Genomic DNA, 19,295 nt, shown 5'->3' with positions numbered 1-19,295 from the left:
TGAAGTGCTCACAAAGTCCTGCTGGTTTCTTTGAAGGCCTGGCAGTAATACCAGAACAAAAAGAAAAGTTTCTCTTTGCTGCTTGGGGCTATCTCAGCAGTGAGAGAGTGGGTTTGGGCTTTCCTTTTCTGCGCTGTCAGCAGAATAGAAGCACAATGGAAATTGTCCCCCAGGCTGGAGATCAAGAGGAGGGCAAAGCTAAACCTGGCAGGGTGAAGTTCTAATGCACAAACTGATCTTCCCCTCAGCCTGGATTTTGAGTATCCACGTGAGCTGCCCCGACCCAGTGCCACCAACACTCACAACATGCTGTTGTGCAATGAATCTGTGTGAGCCCCTCAGCAGGAACAGCAAACTGTCCTTCTGGCCAACCACTTCACTCTTCAGAGCTCCAAAAGCCCTCACTACTACTGGAAGGTTTAAACTAACTATGTTTGTTGTTTAAAGAGGTTGTAGCCTTGTTGCTGCCATCTTTCTGGTTGAATTTATCCACGACCTCCCACAAGTATGGAGAGTCCATCCTTTAGGAATAGGAAGAGCCATGCAGCTTCCAGAGCTGGCAATGCTGCAGCTCAGCCTGTTTCTCCGTTCCCAGGGCTCACACAGCCTGGGAGAAGGGAAACAGAAGCCTTGGGCTTGCACTGAGGCAGGAGAACCCCACAAGACCTCTGCCCTGCTGGAGCAGGATTCCATACACTGCATTCCTGAGTCAGCTCAAGTCAGCCTTGAGCTGGGATGAAAACATCAGACTGCCTTAAACCTGGAGAGTGAGCAGATACAGAAGAGACCCTGCCCCTGGCCTAAGGGTTATTTATTGCCTAGAGGCAAAGACACTTTGCAGATAGAGAGCTGTTCTTAGTCTCCAATGTAAGCTCCTTAACTGCTCTTCTGGAGTGCTCCCTCCCTATTCTTTTATTTTTAGATTAGCTATTTTTAAGTGATTGCTTGCTGCCTACTTAGAGGTTTTTGATGCTCACATTTCTCAGTACTGAACGCTGCTTTATTTGCAATTACATCACACCAGTTATTTATCTACTGGCTGGATCACAGAATTTGACCTTGGCAGGCATGGGAACAGAGACCTCTAATTAAAAAAAAAAACCCAAGTCACTAAAAGAAAAAAAAAGAAAATTAAAATCAAAGCTGCAATGACTCAGTCACTGGTTCACAGTACACTGAGAATAGAGCAGATTCTCGGGGCGGAGGCCTGTTTTCCAAGAGTGATGCAATCTGTGAGTCCTGACCTCTCAGCACTTTTAAAACCAGGCTGCAATACACAGAATTTGTCAACGTACTTCAAGGCTGCAGTGGGAGGCTCCTCAGCCTGGGAAATTTCTGTTGCCCTTTATACAAAAAAAGGAAAGATCAGCGTGCCTAGGTATGGATACCACTGTGGCTCTAGTAAGGGATCACCTGATGGGGAATGAGAAGTTTGTCACCCTTTTTGCCCCAGGAGGGATCCCAAGTACTCTGCAATGCAGGCTTGTGTTTTGCTGAAGGTTTCTATGAGCTGTCACCAAGTCCCTGAGCCCAAGACAGCAACAGGCCAAATGTTCGTCAACCTGTTACCACTTCCTTTTATAAAAAAATAACCCCGATTGTGGAGGAAAAAATATCAGCACACGTGAACATAACTTGAAATCTGAGGAGCCTGAGCTGCCTGTGTCTCTGATTTTGATCAGGCTTTCAAAATCAAAGGATGACAGGCCTGTCAAACCACAACTGCTCTCCAACAATAAATAGAGGTTTGAGGGTATTTGTGTGTAGAGGCATCAGAAACAGCTGAGAAGTAGGAAACATCTCTCTGCTACCTGAGCAAAAGACATCCCTGTGTGCTCGTGTAATTTTTCCTCCTGATGGAGACAACTGTGGTTGGATCCCAAGTGCTCAGATTCACTCAAATCTGCTTTTGGGTGGAGGAAGCAGCAGCCTTCTGCCTGTTCTGCACCCCAGTCCCATCTGGAAGTGACACAGTCACCAAAGCACACTTTCAGTCACCGTGGCTTTGCTCGGCAAGGCTTTCAGATCCAAAGCCAGAAGACCGAAGTCAAATGTTTCCAAGTCAGAAGATGACCGAGCTGATAAGAAGTATCGGATTTCTGGAATGCAGGCATTTTGGAGGAAAGTGTATCACTTTTCAGTGGCTGTTAGAGTAGATGAACTTCTCTGTCCAGCTCATACATATTCAACCTGACAAAGGTAAGCTTAAGCAGCTTTTGGCTAATCATCTCCAGGAAATACAGTACACAAGGAGGGCTTCTGATACATGACCACAGCATCAATAATGAATCCCTGTTTAAAAAAAAAATTAAAAATAATAATAAAAAAAAATCCCTATTCTCCAACTACAAAACTGAAAAGGCTGGATTATACCCCAGAAGCTCCAGCTGGTCCTGTTCCTCTGACCCAGGTTACTCAGAGCAGATGCTGCCCATAGCAATTTTTGCTGCAGCTCTGAAGGAGTCAAGCCAGGAGCACATTCCGAACAGCAGCAGCAGCACAGACAAGCAAGCCAAGACACCTATGGTGCATTTTTGAAGATCAATGAGGAGCTAACCAGTAGCTGCACTTAGGCCTCCAAATCACTGCTGAAGCTTGTATATAAACAGCACAGAGGGGTTTTTTTTTTTTTTTTTTCTATTTTTAATGCTAAAAGCAAGGACTGAAATAGTTTCTATACAGTATCTATTCTTACTTTCATACCAATGTTTCTTCTTGCTAGAGGTCATGCACCTCTTTTCTCTTTTCTTTCCTTCCTTCCCGCCTCTCCAGCTGGAGTTTGGACACACACAGAGCAGCTCAAGTCCCTTGAAGCTGGGAGAGGCTGATCAGTTCCTACTGTGGCCACATGGAAACCTGTGCCTTCTTTTCCAGCATCACAAAGTTGTTTAGAAAGCAAGTCAGCCCCTCACGCTGCTGCCTCATGTGGTTGTACCTGCTATGGCAAGACTGTCAGTCAAGCTGTGTGTGTCTGTGGCTTAGAAGTACCAAATATTCTTACCTCCACTTGACCTTTTAAATCAGAAATTACAGCAAAGGCATATTTAATATTTCAGTGGCATCTGTTACTGAATCTAATCTGCTGCTGTCTCACCATCGGGGTAACGTGGAATTACTAAATAACAGCAAGTTGCCATAGATTGGAATGAAATCTCGTCTTTTTCGAGTACAGCATGTTCCATCTCCCAGAAATTAAAACAGCTACGTGATCCTTGTGAGAAATGTTGTTCTGGCAATAGATGCATCCTCCCTCCCTGCATTTCCTCCTCCTTTGGTTTTATGTGAAAAGAATTCCACATTGCCTCATAAACATCATGTCTATTGATGCTTCCCTCGCCCTCATAAACCCTGCTTTGGTATTTGCTTAGCAATTCCCTGGCACTACTACCAGTTTCCATAGCAAAGGGTGCTAAATGAGACTGTAACCACAAACTCCAGGAACTGCCAAGGACTGAAAGTCAACCAAGCCACACATGAAGCAGCACAAAAGTGCAAAATATCCTTGGAATACCCCTACTGGGAACTTCCTGAGAGACAGTGGGAAAATGCTCCCTTTAGAAATCCTGTCCTGAGGTGAGCATCCAGGGCCTATGAGACACCGAGCTGAAAACGCCAGCCTAGATCTGATATGTCCAAAACTGTCATAGGTAGGGCAGGGAACACACCACAGCCAAATCTGCCCCTTCTGCCCTAAAATGGCTCAGGGTAGAACAGCACAGACAAGGCCAAAGAAGGACAAGCTGCTCCTGCTGGCTGGCAGTGATGTCTGCTCCAGAGGCCACACAACCAGCTGCCCTGTGCCAACAAGAGAGCAAAGGATGGACTTCCACAGCCCAAAAGCTGCTGCCAGAAACCTTGCACTGATGGAGGATACCCCTAGCAGCCCAAATTTGCCCTTCTCACCCGGGGTACAGTCAGAGGGACAGAAATTCGCCGTGCAAAGCTTGCTCCTTGTTCCTGTTGTCTCACAATCTCTGAGCAGGAAAAGCATTACCTCATTCAGGATGAGCATGGATACTGATCCATTAATTGGACACTTTCTAGTGCTAATGGTACATTTAGGTGCCCCTTAGTGCAGCAGATTTTTGCATTAGCACTAATGGCAATTACCCGTCCAGCTGCCAAGATACAGGATTAATCTGAATTTTCCCCTTGAAAACACAGTTTTTTGTGTTGTGTAAGCCTTAAAAATTACAGAAAAGGTTCAACCTGCCCTAGCCAAGGACTAGAATACAGCTGCCTCCTTGTAACACATGCAGCCTCTGGAGTGCTCCAATTTCTTCCTCAAAGGCCTAGCATGCTTTAAACTAAATTATTCCACCTCCCCTGCTCCCCACCACTCCAAAAAATAATTGAGATGTTGTTTACATGGTCCCTTGCTCGTTAGCTTTTAGGTTGTACATGCTGTTTTCTTTCAATATTTCTCACGACAGTAATTTTTACTTTCCCTGCCAAGAAATAACTGACCACTGATTCATCACAACGAATGCCAGAGACTAGAGATCTGACATCTTAGCTATTTTTTAAAAATGCCTTTAAATACATTTTTTGGACCAAAAATTATGTCCAGAAGAGTCCCTAAAGACCGTGCTACCTGCCTCTAGGGATGGCATTAAATTTCTGCAGGTAATAATGCAGCTTCTCAGTTACTGCAGCCTTGAGCAGCTGGAGGAGTTAATGTCACATTTCTGCACAAACTCTAAGCAAGTACATCTGCATATGTTCTGGGCAGACTTAGGTAAGATATGGGTATGGGTTTTAATCAGCACTTGGGCTTTCACACTGATTTTTAGCTAGCACAGGAAGTCAGGCTGACTGCCCACAAGGCTCTTCAGCTCTTTCCTACTCCTGCTCCCCCTGATGATGTTAGAAGTGGGGAAATATCTGTCTGCTTGTATCTTTAGTGGATCCTCTGCTGCAAGGAGTGTTTCCACACCACAGAACTGTCCTTGCAGCTGCCCACTGTCTGAAGAAAGGCCAGAGGGGTCACTTGTTGGTGGAACAGCATGAGAGCTGCCCCGGAGGCAGCTGGCCATCCGCTGCCATTTGGGTTTTCCTTCCTCCCACGGCACAGTCAGACCTGCAGTTACAAATCCACAGGCTCTGCCCTAAGCCTTCCCACAGCAAATGCCAACAGAGAGATTGTCACGCCGTGAGTATTTGGCTGGAAGGGACCTTTGGGAGTCACTGTCTATCCCATCCTCCTGGATGATTGCCAGTGCTAAATCAGGTCTGCTGTGGCTTTGTCCAGCAGAAACTTGAACCCACTCCAAGGGTGGAGGTTCCCCCAATCCCTCTGGTGACCTGCCCCAGGGCTGCCCATCTTCCCCACGATGACGTTTTTCCCAAGCCCCAGTTTGTGATCTTTGCCTCTTATTACACCAATTCCCACCACCAAGCAGAGTTTGGCTCTGGCATCTTTTCAGCTGCCCTTCCAAAGACTGGTGGCTACTATTACATTTACCTCCTGGCCGTGCCAGTGCTCTGTTGCTGGCGCTGAAGAGGTGACACTCTTCACAAATGGAACGGTTGTGAGCACTCGGAATCTCTCTCTCAGCCGAGGTTGCCAGTATTTGCAAACAAACCACGTAACATCCACGCCAGTGGGTGTGTTACACGATCATGCGCCTTGAGTCAGAGCGCCAAGGGCAAGATTCTCTGCCAGGAATCTCTAAGCAGCTGCTCCTTCAGTCCTCCTGCATCCCCTGTGGGATAGATCGTATTGCCTGGAGCTCAGAGGTTAGTCAATCACCACCACGTAAACAAAAAATACTAAACCTGTAAAAAAGACAAGAAGGATCGCTGAAGGATGTTTATTTCCAAGACAAGGCTCAGCCACATTCATAGAAATCTTGTGAAGGACGTGCTAAAGGAGACTGCTGTGGAGCTAAGTCCAAACCAGCGTCACAGCCCAGTGTTTGGGAAGGGCCCATGTGGACACGATCGCCGTCACTCCGTGCTCTCCAATCTTAGTGACAGAGCTCAATTCCAGTACCTTCTATATTCAGTACAGAGGGGGAAAGGAACTCAGCAATACTTAAAATAAAAACAAAATAGATCACTGAGGGTGGGCAGCCTAGCTTCCCTACAGGCCAGCGCCTAAGTCCTTTAGGCTCTTCCTTGAAAGCCATTGGTCAAAATTCCTTATTTAGAACAAAATCACAGCAGCAAGGAGCTAAAGCTTCCCCCAGGCCCAAAGCTACACACGAACACTGATCAATTCCTAATGACAGCTGTACCTGGCTCTCCCTTCTCTCGTCTGTACAAACTGCCTCCCCAGCCCAAATCAGGTGCTGGAGAGGCAGGACCACAGTTCATTAAATCCTTTCCAGCCCTGATGTTCCTTGAATGCCTTATTTACTTGTTCCTGCAGGAAAAGGGGAAAATAGGCGTTTGGTGTGTCCTTGACAAAAAGAGGTTTTAATAGGATTCAGAAAGGTTTAAACATATTCCCCCCCGCAGGATTGCGCTGCATTTTATGGAGAAGTCAGATCCCAAGGGTGTGTAATTCCTGCCTCCCAGAAAGGAGTTGTCTCAGGCTTCCAACAAAACGTGCTGGAGCATCACGATCACACACTGTGATTTGCAGAGGGTGAATTTTATGGGGTTTTAGTGAAGTGACCTAGAAAAGGCTGTGAGGCTCCCCTTATCTCTCGATACCTACACAGGGATATGATTCTCAGCTGCCAGATAAGAGTTTGCATCAGTGATTCATTGATTTGCAGTGACTTAAACAGAGCTGCTTGCTTCCTGAGCCAACATTTCACAATATTTGGGCGCAGGACCTGCCTCCCAACCACCCTGACGAAGTTGTTTATGGAAAGGAAGAGATTCTTACTAGACTGGAGATCACCAGACACACTAATTTTAAAATGGTGTCATTCTGTGACCTTCTAACTGCAATAATCCTCACTGCACTTTGCCAGCTGAGAGGAAGATCTTACCATGCTGACAAACGGGCCAAGGATGGGATGGTTCGACTGCACTACTGTGATCTTGGTAAATTAATTTCATGTACTTGTGCCTTGTATTCCTGCTTGTCAAAGCAAGCCTCATTTCCTCCCCAATGTGGTAATGCTGCCTGTTCAGGTGGTGACTTTTCAAGACAGGACAATGCAAAGCAAAGCACAACCCATGAAGAATGCTAAAGCAATAATCGATGTCGTGCATTTTTTGGCACCAGTTTGCAGAAGTGATTTGCTGGTTGTAAATTGCTGAGAGCCCGTTGAAAGAATTGCAGAGAGCCCTGGTTTTCAGAAATGAGGCAAAATCTGCTTTTATAGTGATCATCTGTAAATTCTTCCTAAGTGAAATCATCTTTTACTTCCCAAAGGAACAGAAAGATTAAATAAAATCCTGAAGTGGCTTACTTTCAGTACTGGCAAAATAAATCAAAGTGAGAGACGTTATGAATCTGAGATGTGTAGGATTAAAACAAATTTGGGAAGACAAAAGGAAGAAACACAGAGATAGTTATAGTTTGGTTAAAACAGCACAGCTCATGTCACTCCTTGCATACCCTGAGCTGAGCTCAGCAATAAACCAGGGGCTCGGACCTTTTCCTTTTCTAACTCAGGTCTGTTCATAAAGAAGAAATTATGTTTGCCTTGAGAATTACTAATTTCTGGTGTGTTCACTAAATTCTTTTAGGTTGACAGTTGAAGTGCTGTGGATCACACGGACAGACTCATTACTTGACCGGTAAAAAGGATGTGAAAAGATCCATAACTGACTGATGTCAGCTTCCCCCCCAATTTCCACTTAAGCAACACTTCAAACTAGGTCAGAGCACTAATTAATTTTTGTATGAAAGCTCTCCTCAGCCCATCCAGCCTCCCATTGGCTAGTTAATTAAAATCAGCGCCATTATTTGGCTGCTACTTCGCAGCAAGGAAAAGAAAAAGCTAGTAATTACCCACTGGGGGAATAAATTAATTAGGTTACTATGTGTTAATGTTCAGCGGCTCTCTTGTAGCCAGAAGCCAGAGTTCTTTCTGTCCTGCCTGGGTTTCTGGAAGGTAACTGGGTCACAGGAACATGTGCCTTGGCTTCAGCCTTCGCTGCGCTTCCTCTTGACAAATCTTTGTTGAAGATAATCTCCTTAAAATAGAGGCTGTTCCTTCCTGCCTTCTTGTTGGAAACTGGCTCCCTGAGCACCTTACAAGCATCTTGGAAAAGTCTGGGCTTTCCATCCACAGAGCAGCCTCCAGAAAGGCAGGCAGGGTTTCTCCTGAGGCTTTGCTGGCCACCCATGCAGGTTCCTGCCCAGGTGTGCCCCAGATGCCTATCTCTCACGGCTATTGTCACATCCAGGTAACACCCAACACGCCTTGGCAGCGTGGAGCTGGAAGCTTCTGTGCAGCAATATTTAGGCAAGGAGCTGATTCCTGGTTTGGGATAGATCTGTGCCACTCAACTGGCAAAAAAGTGCTGGTGCTCACTAGCCCTTTAAAAGAGAATCCGACGCTGATAAAATGCCGTTTATATCCTGACCGGTGAATTTATACTGTGAAAAGGCAATTTCACGTTTTAGATAGATGAGGAAGAGCTAAAGAGGTGAAACAAGATAGTTGCCAAGGGAGTTAATTCAGAGAGACCATGGCAAGCAGAGGGGTTGAACTAGGGATTAAGAGGACAGAGGTTCTCCCCTAGCTGGCCACCAGCACAGTTCCCCTGCACCTGAAGGAACTTGCCTGTGCTGCACCAGAAAACTCCTGGTGTTTGAAACTGTGCATTTTGTGCTGACAATACACTAAGTCCTAAAACCAAGCACCATTTTCTCAGTTGTTCACATTACACCAGCAATATCCATAGGGATATGCCTCTTGCACCACCTCTGAGATGAGTGCCACAAACTTGCAAGCAAATCCCACATTTTTGTCTCTGCAAAACCTTTCCCACTGATAACTGAATCCCTAATGCCAAGGTTCTTTCCTCCTCCTTTGTAGGGAAAATTGTTGGCAGCTTTTCTCAAGCCAGTCTTCATACCCCATGGTTCCTTTGCTATCTCTATCTAAGATGCTGCTGTTGTTAGAAGTGCCAAAAACAATGCAGTGATTTGTCTCCAAAAAATAACAGTCACATCTATTCTTTGCAATCTGAGTATAATTAAAGACTAATGAGGCTCCTTCCAAACCCTCAGGTCTCATGAATTCTTCACCTGTCTTCCAATTTTAAGATTTTTGTCTTCCAGATCTTATCTATCCATATCTATCTAAAGTTTATCTGCGGTTTGTGCAAGATGCAATCGCACCGTGAGATAAAGAAGACACAATGATTACACGCTTCAGAAGGAAACAATACTGACTGATTCCTATTTTCATTCTAAAAATACTGATTTAGCCTAGGATTTGTTCCCTTAATACCACAGTTGAAAGGCAATGTCCGAGGTAAACAATGACAATTACCTCCTCTTGCCTTTTGAATTCTGGCAGTGACAGTAAAAGAGGCGTTTTACTGCTCATAATGTAGCACGTAGTTGTTTACTGGTCATAAAGTAGCTTTGCACACCGAGATATAAAGCAGACAAACATCAAAAAAATAGAGTTAAGATCTCAAATCTTCTGAATTTGAAGGGTTACACACTTATATTGACCCTGTAGGCTTTGCTGACCTGCAAGGAGGACTGGTTCCTTTCCTTTGCCTCCCACCAGAATCTACAACGTTCCCAACCCTTGCCCTCCTTTAAAGAGGCATTCAGTGGAGAAGTCACTAAATCATTGATGGATACAGATGTTGGATCAGGCCTTCAGCAAATAAAAAAATCACTTCTTGAGCTGAGGACAGCTGAGTGGAGTGTAGGTAGAGGATGTATGGACATAGTTTCCAGATAATAATTTATTCCCATGGATAATCCTCCATTGTGTAAACAGTCCCACTGAACACAGGGATTACAAAACAGTTAAGGGCAGGAGGATGAAACCCTGAGATAAGTTGCAGAGTAAACAACATATATTACAGCTATGAATTCATGTGTGTAACAGGCAGATAATGAAGTCAGGACGGCCATAAGTCACAAAGCTTCACTGGATTCTGAGCTTATCAGCAAAACTGTTCTCGGAGCAAAGCCAGAGTGCCATTTTTAAATAGAGCTACTGTCCATAAACTGAGGCCGTGACCTATCTGTGACTGGGCAACTAGAGGTGACAAATCACCCAGGGAGTAAAGTTGCAACAGGAGCTCAATGTTTTCTGTTCAGGTCACTCTCCCTCTCAGCTAGTGCTAATTCTGCTTTATTTTTTTGACGTGCTTAATTTCTTTTGCCCAGTACCCTGAGAAAAGTCAAGGTTTACTTATCTAGTGTGTTTATATTTTCCTGCTTTCTAGTACATTCTGAATCCATACACTGGTTTTGGACTGTATTGACAAAGGGAATACTCATCATGAGGCTGTCCCATGTCATTTGCAAACCAGATTCCCAGCACCTGAAGGGATTCAGGATCTGCTGACTATCTTTATTCCTATTTTCATTCTGCTGTACTACGATTTCTGTTTTAATTTGCCACTTGTTCTTGGGGTTTTCTTGTTGAGATCTGGAAAAGCCATGCAGCATCTTTCCCACTTACCCTCCCAGGGGTGCAGAGCAGGATCTTGGTCACACAGGGCAGAAGGTGCAGGACAGCAGAGGCAGAGCTCATGTGCCACTTCTGAGGGAAAAACCTGCGGCACAAAATTAATCTTTAAGACACACAAATGGGAAAGGGATGCTGACAAAAACTTTTCTACACCAGAACCTCTAATGTTTAATTTTAAAACATTTTGTGAGAGGTGCTGCAACTCAGTTAATAAATATAAAACCGTTGCTGCATTTTGTGCATCACTTGGAAAAACAAGCTATCTTTGTTTCTACAGTAGTTTGAAAAATACTTCCCTTGTTGAAACAAAATGAATTTTCTGAATACTTATTTTTGTAGAAACATCTGCTGTGTGGGAAGTTGTTTGATCAAAAAACCATACCTCTTTATTTATATCAGAAATGTCTCAAAGTCTGGAGCATGTTGCAAAACAAAGCAAAGAGAAATAAACAGGAAATAAGTGACCGAGTAGTCACAACATTTTAAGGTCAGTTCTCCTTGCTTTGGATTTATGTTGTACTCTTTCCCAATGTAGTGGGGTTTTTTTGTTTGGGGTTTTTTTTTTTGTGACTCCTCCTTTTCCTTTCCTGCTTTAATTGAATTATTCCCTTTGGTCCTCTAGAGAGTTTGAAAACAAACTTTATTTCTACTTCACACTGCATGTGATAATTCCTATGCACAAGTCACGAAGATTCAGAGTATGTAAACCCCTAGTTCATTTACTGCCTTTTCAATTGCTTTGATTGGATTCAGCCTGATCTTTGGTGTGGTTCAGGATCCTTTGCAGAAGATCCATTGGATAAAGGAATTAGAAAGCTCACCTCCCAGTTTGCTGAGGCAAGGCAGTCTCCTGTCTCAGAATCAGCCTGCTCCATTCAAAATCCTCCCAGTAGTTCCATCCCTGGGATTCTGCAGGTGCCTCATGCACCCATTCCCTAGAAGAGTTCTCATTTCAGAAGCACCTAAGAATCTCCACAGATTTTGACTGCATGCACACAGTCCTGAGGTCTGCTGAAAAAGAGGTTTCTGCTCTTGGATTCTCAGTATTCATTAATCTGAAAGACCTTATAGTGGCCTTTCAATACTTAAAGGAGGCTTGTAAGAAACGTGGAGAGAGAGTCCTTTTACCAGGGCCTGTAATATCAGGGCACAGGGTAATGGTTTTACACTGAAGGAGGGTAGGTTTAGATTGGACATCAAGAATTAGTGAGGCACTGGAGCAAGCTGCCCAGAGAAGTTGTGGATGCCCCGTCCCTGCAAGTGTTCAAGGCCAAATTGGATGGAGCTCTGACAACCCTGATCTAGAGCAGGGTGCCCCTGCCCATGGCAGGATGAGATGGTCTCCAAAGGCCCTTTCCAACACAAACCGTGCTATGATTCTGTGCTCTTTAAAGCTTCCCTCCAACCCAAACCATGCTGTTTCACTTCCAGTGAGCAAGGGTGAATGCTTACTCTCCAAAAAGAGAAACTTTTGAGTTTCTTATTATCCTTTTACACAACTTACGTTCAGAGCCTGCAGGATACTGGAACTCTGGTTTAATAAATGTTGAAAACTGCTTCAGCTCTTTGAAAACAGCTTTCAGCTCAAAACTCTTTGCGGCTCAATCCTTTGAATGTAAACAGCAGAAATAATTATAGCTTGCATCTTGTTCTAGAAGAGAGCAGGAAAACACCACAGGCGTGCCATCAGCACTGAGATAATTTCTGTGCTCTCATTTTACTACTCAATGCTACCCATTCATCTGGGCTTTGGAAATATGAAAGTTTTGTATAGTGCCCAACTGGCCATAATTTAATACTATCAGAATTTAAAGGCAAATACTGTTTTCACCTTGGTGGGTGCTGTTTCTGGAGCAGCAGGGCCTCTCTGCAACCGGTACGAGCCCAAGGCAACTGCCAACAAAATTGGTGGGTGCCTCAGGTCACCTCCTTGCAAATCAGAGAAGGTGTTTTTGGCAGCCCAGGGGATTGCAAGGTGCAACAAAAGCATACTCCGTGCCTCCTTTCCTGCCAGTAGCACCCTCAGGGAACCTGCTGCGTTCTGTGGGGTGCTGGCGTGGGTTCAGGATGATCAGTCAGCCTGGGATGGTAGCACTGCTCTTCCTCACTGGGAGCCTTCCCCACGGACTCTTTAAACCATTATCTCACCTGTCTCCTCAGCAGGGTCAGGTCCCTGCAGGAAGAGCTACAGTACAGCACGGAGGTTTTGCCCTTCTGCAGTTTTTCCAGCAAAAAAGCAGTTTCCCTGGATTGTGAGCAGCAGCTGAGCTCTGCAGCTGCAATCTCACTGGCAGAGCTGCCAGCAGCAGCAGGACAGAAGCTCACTCATTTTAGTTAATCAGTCATTTATCTGAGGCCTGTCTGCACTTTATCTGTGCTGCCCATGCACACAGGCTTGGGATCAGGCCAGTACCCCAGCACACTTGGACGTCTTTTGCTCCCATGGCTGAGAGCAGCTGGGCAGGATTTTCAGTGCTTTTCTGTTGGTTTAGTTTTTTCCACATAAAGGAGTGTTCAGATCAAGTAACAGGCTGGCTTTGAGTTCTCACTGCCTCACACCAGTTCCAGCCTAGACTTTGCAGCTCTTATTTTGCTGCCTTGGGTCCTGTTAGGACAGTGTCCATCCAATGCTCCAGTAGATTTTGCAGTGTTTTCAAGAGTTTACCTGTACTTGTCCTCAGTAAACCTGATAAACCAGTTTTTGCTGTCAGACAAATGCTACGCATTGTTCAGCTGTACAATGCATCTTTTATCACTGATCTTGCATTTTCATACTGGTTACTCTTAACTTCGAAAGCTTTGACTAAAAGGTTAACAGCAAACTTGTGAACAGCTTCATATGGAGAGCTGTCAGACTCAGCAAAAGGTGTTGTCATCTTTAAAGTTACATATACCTGTATCTATCCCCAGAAGTTTGAAAATGAGAGTTCCTTCTTCTTCCCAGCAGGGAGAATAAGAGTCAGAATTACTCAAAAAGCTTTCTTGGTTGTATCTTATTAAAATAAATTAAAATAATGATTTTTTTTTTTTTTCTGTTTCCAATGCCGTGGGCAGAATAAGAATGTTTTGTTTACAAGAGTTACTGGCTGAGCACAACAGAGAGAGCTAAGAATACAGAGTAAGTGACATGTTCTCACATTTCCCCTCAGAAGTCCACTTTGAGGTGGCTCACCCTCTGTTTTAAACATCAAGGGATACATCAGCTCAGGCTGCTTTTTGTCACTAAAAGCAGCTCCCTAAAAGTCAAAGACAACTCAGCTTCTGCCTGCTGTCATCCCCACTTAAACCAAGACAGCTCCACCATTCATCCAAGCTGAATTTGAATTGTTCCAGTCCACTGACTCAACACAGAACTAACCTCATTCAAAACCAGCCAACTAACCAGCAACAAAACAAGACCCAAAGCAAACCCCTCCTCACTTTGTGCCAGAGAGCTGTCCTAGTTCAGTGGACTGTTAGACAAGGGCCAGAGAGAGTACAAAGGGCAGACAGGAGTGCAGGAGCAGGGGGAGCAGAGCCAAAATGCTGCAGCCAGATGTTAGTCTGGCTTAAGGCAGGGACACCCTCAACTTCTCCTCAGGCTGACCTCTGCTCCTGAGAAACTGTCTCTGTGGTATGGCTGCATTCCCAGGAACAGCAGTGCAGTAAACCTTGGGTGTTGCAGCAAACATGGGAAATTATACTTAATAACCATAAAGAGGAAGATGATATTTCAGTCGGATTTTAAAGACTTTGACGTCAGTAACTGAAACTTATAACACATTTCTCTGTCACTAGGAGTATGTGTGGCAGATGGAGGAGAAATGCAAGTGGTGGAGGACAGGAAAAGCTAACATCTCCCCCCGATTAGATTTGTCCCATTTACCTTCTCCATATTGGTATATTCAGTTAAGGCACACTTCAAGAAATGTCGAGTCTGGAAGTACAGAGACCCACAGACAATGAGCAGCAAATTTCAGGCCCTGCTGGGCCCTTTGGTGTTCACACAGGTCACTGAAAACTTAATTTTCTTTCTCCCCTGCAAAACACTGGGCACCACCACACCACAACCCCACGTTGTAGCTACTCCTTACCTGCAGAATTCAAAGGAAGCATCACTAATACTGTTATCTGGCAGAGCATAAAGTTCAGCCTCTCACTTCATTTAAAACACAAACATGACCTTTGAAATGGGATTTTAAATGACGGCAGAGTCAAACCTTGCTGCTGTCATCGGAAGTTGGCTCTCCTTATCTTAAGGTGTTCCTCCCTGTTCTAAAAAAAAAAAAAAAGCTAAAAAAAAATAAAAAAAGAAAAGAAATAAACAAAAACATTATCTGTATCATATTCCACAACTGCTCTTCTTTTCCTGATCACTTTCGCCGTCTCTTACACAGTGAAATGGGCACTGCTGGGAAAACTAGCATGGGAGTACAATTCCAGAGATAACAAGACAGAGACAGTAACACCAGAAGATTTTGTGCAAGAACACAAGAGAACGGCTTATAATGGACATGTAAATGGAGCTAGGAGTTCACAGAACACCAAATATACATTCATATTTACAAAAAATAAAACAAAGCTATGTATATAACCTCAGTTTTCTATTTACATACCAAAAATGAGTATAGAACTTATTATAGATATATTAAAACCTAAAAAGCTTCCCATTTGCAATTGACTTTGGTTAGTTTAAATGTGGTACCGTGATTGTGGGGTACTTGAGTCCTTCAAGGGTTTCACAAACAAACCCACCACCAAAACAAACCAAACAAAAAAGCCCCAAAATCAAACAAAAAATTCACTAACCCCCCCCAATTTATATGTTTCATTTCAAAAACTATAAACCAGCTCAGATCAAGAAGCAAATGCTGACACTCTCAAGGCTAAATCATAGCATGTCTCATTTCAACCCAAAATTTAATGCCTGCAGTATTCTATTGGCACTTGGGCTTTTGTGGGGTTTTTTTTTAAAACTTTTTGTTGTAGCATTGTCTATCACCGATGCCAAATTATACATAATAATTAACAGCATTTGAAAGTGGCTGAATTTTTGACAGAAGGAAGTGAAACTTCTTTGTCCTGTTATAAATTCCCTTATAAAAATTGGGACTCTCATCAGTCTCCACGAGACCAAGAGGCTTTTGCCATGCTGACAGCATGGTTCCTTCTTGATATTTTTCACATCCCTTAGCATCACCTTTCTTTGGTGCCCGTAAACTGGTCAGATTTCACATCAGGCAGCTATACAGCAATATTCTCAGTGCCAGAGAAAAGATCACAAGCATATTTTCAACCATAAGCGGTTCTACAAAAGATCAAAGGACATTAATTTGATTGACACTAATTGACGCTGCATGCCTAATGCTTTGCCTTCATTTGCACGGTTTTACCAGCTATTTTTATCCACAGTTACCCACCAGACCCAGAGCAACTGCAGAAAAATCAAGCGCAGTAAGATAAGGAGTGGAATTCACCGAATATTCAGCTGTCATCAGCACTGGTGGCAGTAAAACCAGACCACTAGAACCCAAAGCATGCTGTGAAAGAGGAAGCACAGCTGTGATTTCATATTCACAATCCCTATAGCTACTTGCAGTACCAATGAAACTTAATTACAGGTTGAATCTATAATTCTGGCAGCTGAAGAAAATATCCCATTGGCTACAGAAACAGACAGAAAACCTTGAGGGCATTTTCTTTTTAGCATAGATTTGCCAGTGTATTGTAAACATCGGCCTCAACCACTTATTTTCCTGCACTTGGGCAAGGGTTTGCCTCATTATTTATCAAAATCATTGCAGTCCCGTTGGGCTTCACATCTCCAGGCTGCTTTGATATTCCACCCACAGCACACAACACCTCCAAGCAACTTCATGTTGTCACGGCAGGGAGCAATGAACATTTAGAATATTCTTTTGGCTCTTTCGCTCCTGCTCTGGGGCTTCATCACTCCAGCCAGAACAAAGACAGAACCTTTCACCCTCTGGTTAAGTATTAGCAATCCTCATTCACCTCGTTAATTTTTATTGAATAAGAAAACATGTTTGCCAAGAGGTGGTTTAGATAGGGTTTGTGCTTGCCCACTGGAAGCAGATCTCGTAACCTTGTATTTCTGGATCCCTTTGGGACTTTTGCAAACAGCACCTCAATTCAATGCATGTTTTATGATATAAAACCCCGTTTCCCTTGGTGGTTTTTGTCTGTTTGTTTAGTTTTTAAAAGGAAAGAAGATCATCAGCCGTAACTTTTTGGACAGACATTTAAGAAGAGCTCTATAAACTGATCCACGTGCTCTAATTACTGTACAGTTTTATAGGCTCTTAAAGAGTAGCTGAGACTCGTCTGCTGCATCATGGCAAGGTCTGAGCTTATCTGACCCAACCATATTGAAGCAACTCCTTAGGGAGGGAAAAAGAAAGCGTGCTGGCAGGTTTAATTAAATGCAGACTTTTCTTCAGGTCAAGTAAGTCAACATGAAACAGTATTTTCCATCCCACTCTCTTCCTATTTGTTCCACACTGATGTACATCTTTAATAAAATGAACACTTGAGTATTTCTTGAATCCATTTAGGGCCTAAATGGTAACTTTTAGCTACAGTGAATTATGGAAAGAACTGCAATACTAGTTTGACAAAATAAAGCCGCCTCCCCCCCCCCCCCTTTTTTTTTTTAATTAACACAAAGGCTGAATGAGACCAAGTGTTACATTTCTAGTTTTTAATCAACAACAACAAAAAATCAGCAGTACAATTTTAAAATATGCCTGGCATGACATCGAATTTTTGAAAAGTTTGACGCACCAAACCATGTTTGAAAATGTTCAATTCTATCCCTGCTTTACAGCAAATTCCTTGAACTAATAAATCTTAAAATCAGGGAAGACAAAACAAGTAGACAATTGCTTTTCTAAATACTGTTTTCTCTAAAGTTTCATCTTCTTTCTTCACTCAGTAGTGAATACACCTGGAAAAGTGATGGCTCCTAATGTTTTCCTAAATACCAAGGGTTTGTAACTAGAGTAGTTCACGTCTGTGTTTTAACAAGGGAATCACTTTCCAGCAAGCACTTTCCACCAACTCTCCCTCCTCCTTACCCAGAGGAATTCCTCTTATCCTTTTCATTTTAAAATGAGCTGCTTTCAGCTATAATTTCATTTCACTGCCTTGCTTCTCCCTACCTTTCTTTCCTTGAAGCTTGCAACACGGAGACCTCAGCAGTTTAGATGCATTACACACTTTTCTGATACACAGCATCAGATATTAACATCAATTTTCCCTACAACACCCAGTGGAATATCACGAATTACTTATAGACACAGCTAGATCTTCAGGGCATGAATAAATGGGAAAATGGCCCTCTATTTAAATGGCAGACTGAGGGACAACAACAATGTTACAGCATTCCTGTAACAGCACTAACTCTCAGCTCAAGACAGGATAAACTGTTTCTCTGCGGAGATTGAGGAACTGGATAAATTATCACAACTTCATAGCTCAGCTACAAAACAGAGCACAGCAGAAACACAGAGACAAAGTTTCCCTCTATCTGCTAATATGTTGTTGGGTGAGTTCCAGTGGGCCACCCTTATTGTCATAAAACAATAAGGTTGTGGCCCCAAAAGCAGCAACACCTGTAAGTGCAGCAAGCCTCCCCGGGGTGTTTGCACAACATCGATCCTGAAACAAATGTAAATATCACTTACATTCTGCCTGCAGCTTCGAAACTCCAGCATGGGCATTCCCACTTCGGCTTGCCTTGGCACCACTGCCACGAAGATGCGGTTTTTTGCCATGAAGACGTGTTTTTAGGTGTATCATGAACGACAGCCCTTTGGTTTACGTGGTTGAGCATGGGGGAAACCAGACATGGACAGAGAAGGAGACAGAGCTTGCAAAGAGCGGGGGGATGTCCCTGGGAAGGCCAAGGTGGATGTGTTGGGAGCAGGGTGGATGTGCATGACAGAGGCTGAAGCCTGGGACACCCACACGGGCAGGGCCTCAAGGAAAGCAGGGACAAATGGCCACAAAACAAGAGAGATCAAAGCCCTTGAATAAAGGCATAACGCCTGGCCCCTTATACCACACACACACACACACAAAAAAAAAAAAAAAAAAAAAAAAAAAAAAAAAAAAAAAAAATCCATAGTGGCCTCGGTTCTGCAGGCTTACAGCCAGCTTAAACCTCAAGGAAGCAGAACTCCCCACCCTTAGGGCAGCCCTTACACTCGCAGGCCGGGCACAGACTGAGGCGGGGTGACCTCAAAGAGCGTGCGGACGGCAGCAGGAGCCTAGCTGGCCTCAGCAAAGCCATTTTTCCAGCCCCCACAAAGGCGCGTCCCCACCGCCTCGCCCCTCTGCGGGCCCGCGGCTCCCTCAGCGCCGGGGCTTTCAAGGGAACGGCGCGCGCCCCTGCCGCCCCGCCCGGCCCGCCCCGATTGGCTGCGGCGGGAGGGCCGGGGCGGGGCCGGGGCGGCGGAGCGACGCGTCAGCCCGGGCGGGTCACGTGGCCGCGCCCTCCCCGCTGCGCTCCGCGGGCAGCTGGATCCGGCCGCCGGCCACGCCGCCCCTTTCCTTTCCCCCGCGCTGTCAGCGGCCCCGGGCGGGCCGAGAGGAGCCCGGGCAGCGCCGCTCGCGGCCCCGCACCGAGGGGCGGGCAGCCGGCCGCAGCGCTCGGCCAGGTCAGTGCACGCCGCCGGCCGTAGGGGGCGCGGGGCCAGCGGGAGCGCGGTAGGGGTGTGC

At 44.7% G+C, this 19,295-nt stretch overlaps 1 protein-coding gene and 1 long non-coding RNA gene across 3 annotated transcripts in view; one reads left to right on the top strand and one right to left on the bottom strand.

Annotated features, from left to right (window-relative positions):
- Positions 1-1,202: 1,202 nt before the first annotated feature.
- On the bottom strand, positions 1,203-12,170 carry LOC120750565 (uncharacterized). 2 transcript variants are annotated; one of them, XR_005700046.1, is made up of 4 exons: positions 12,079-12,170; positions 10,566-10,659; positions 5,465-5,778; positions 1,203-2,292 (listed from the first exon to the last, which is right to left on the bottom strand). It is a non-coding gene; the product is annotated as an uncharacterized LOC120750565 (long non-coding RNA). The 2 variants fall into 2 exon arrangements; XR_005700047.1 differs by lacking the exon at positions 12,079-12,170 and adding an exon at positions 11,396-11,573.
- Positions 12,171-19,167: 6,997 nt separating this feature from the next.
- Positions 19,168-19,295, top strand: part of GPCPD1 (glycerophosphocholine phosphodiesterase 1) — a 40,914-nt gene continuing 40,786 nt past the window's right edge. Inside the window, exon 1 of the mRNA XM_040059572.2 lies at positions 19,168-19,234. The gene's annotated coding sequence lies outside the window, so the exon portion shown is untranslated. The remainder of the gene's footprint in view (positions 19,235-19,295) is intronic.

This window comes from Hirundo rustica, chromosome 3 (assembly GCF_015227805.2).
Source record: "Hirundo rustica isolate bHirRus1 chromosome 3, bHirRus1.pri.v3, whole genome shotgun sequence".
In the NCBI taxonomy this organism is placed as follows: domain Eukaryota; kingdom Metazoa; phylum Chordata; class Aves; order Passeriformes; family Hirundinidae; genus Hirundo; species Hirundo rustica.
This window is presented reverse-complemented; position numbering and strand designations above follow the sequence as displayed.